We start from the raw sequence: 1,584 nt of genomic DNA, 5'->3' as shown, positions 1-1,584 counted from the left end.
CTGCCTGGCTCATCTTGAGGTGCTGAACTTGCCTCATCAATTCTGCTACTTGCTTCTGAAGCTCATTGTTGGGAGCTACTGCATTGGCTTCAACCCTCCTTCCTCTAACTGATTTCTGTTGAGAACTTGCTGCAAGTGTGTTGAAAATCTCCTTGAGCTCATCAGCTGTCTTCCGGGCAATGTTGCCCCCTGCTGTACTGTCCACCATAAACTGTGCCGTCTGAATCAATCCGTCATAGAAGAACTGCATCAACATGACGGGTGCTAACTGGTGCTGTGGGCACTGGCGGAGGAGCTCTTGGAATCTCTCCCAAGCCTCGTGGAAGGGCTCGTCAGCTCCTTGCATGAAGTTCATTATCTGGCTCCTAATCTCCTGTGTCTTGTGGCTAGGATAGTACTTGAGCATGAACTTCTCACATGCCTCTCCCCATGTGGTGATGGAGTTCGGCGGCAGGGACAGTAACCACGTCCTAGCTCGGTCCTTGAGTGCATAAGGTAAGCACTTGAGTCTCAACTGATCCTCGGTGAGTCCCGACAGTGGGAAGGTTTGCACTTGAGAGCAGAAGTCACGGATGAACTGCAAGGCGTCCTCACTGGACATCCCATGAAAGAGCGGCAGCAAGTTTGAGTCGTTGGGCTTCAGATTATAATTCCGGACCGCCGTGGGAAACACTATTGCAGACGTGCTAGTGTTCCCGATAACAGGCCTGGAAAAATCCCCCATATACTGTACATTCTGCTCTGCCATGTTTTCTTGGTCAGGATTAGGCCGAGCTTCTTCTTCTTCTTCAGAGTGCTCTGTAAGCGTCTCCTCAATGGCTTCCAGGATGGGATTGGTAGCAATTCTCTCTTCACGGTCTCCCTCTCGAGACTGTGATTCCACAAGGGTTCTCGAACTGGACTCAGACTCCTCCTCCAGGCTTAAAGGGACCTCACGAGGTCGGTGAATATTGTCGTAGTAAGGTGCAAGCTTCCTCTTCAAGCTTCTGCGTCCTTGCATACACAACACGAACAAACAAATCAAACGCACCGGAGGGAGAAAATAACCGAGTCAAAAGAAAGAAACAAAAATAAACACGGAAACAATGCAACACAATCAAATGCCTAAAGCCTTCCCCGGCAACGGCGCCAAAATTTGACTCATCCAAAAACACCTAACGGATGGACTCGAATTTATACGAGGTCGTCCTAGGGCGGTAAGGTGACTCAAGTCGTCTCTCAAGGAAGGCTTAGCAGGGCTTCGATTGTGCTACTCACAGAAAACAGGAAAGAAAACCTAAACACTCTAATCAGAAGCTGGGTCTGGCACTCTCTCTTTAATCTAGGCGTAATTTAATAAAGCTTGTAGAATTATCTAGTGCAGAATCAACGGAAAGCATATAAATCTATCTAGGCGGGATGAAAAGGAAGCAGATTAAGAACGCAGAAAACTAGTAAACCTAGGGTTCTAACTAGCGATCTAGAAAGCAAAAGTAAATCAACAATCATAAACACTAATTATCTAGGCGAGATAAACGAACAAGCAATTCATCAATTGAGATCGAAGCAACATTAATCTATGCAGAGGAAATAAACTACCATTCA

The 1,584-nt window shown here is 46.8% G+C and overlaps 1 non-coding gene across 1 annotated transcript; it reads left to right on the top strand.

Annotated features, from left to right (window-relative positions):
- The first annotated feature begins 266 nt into the window (after nt 1–266).
- On the top strand, nt 267–372 carry LOC131019235 (small nucleolar RNA R71). The gene has a single exon (XR_009100155.1). It is a non-coding gene; the product is annotated as a small nucleolar RNA R71 (small nucleolar RNA).
- Nucleotides 373–1,584: the final 1,212 nt, after the last annotated feature.

The sequence above is a fragment of the Salvia miltiorrhiza genome, chromosome 3 (genome assembly GCF_028751815.1).
Source record: "Salvia miltiorrhiza cultivar Shanhuang (shh) chromosome 3, IMPLAD_Smil_shh, whole genome shotgun sequence".
Classification (NCBI taxonomy): Eukaryota; Viridiplantae; Streptophyta; class Magnoliopsida; order Lamiales; family Lamiaceae; genus Salvia; species Salvia miltiorrhiza.
The sequence above is the reverse complement of the archived record's forward strand: the minus strand, read 5'-3'. Positions and strand labels throughout refer to the sequence as shown.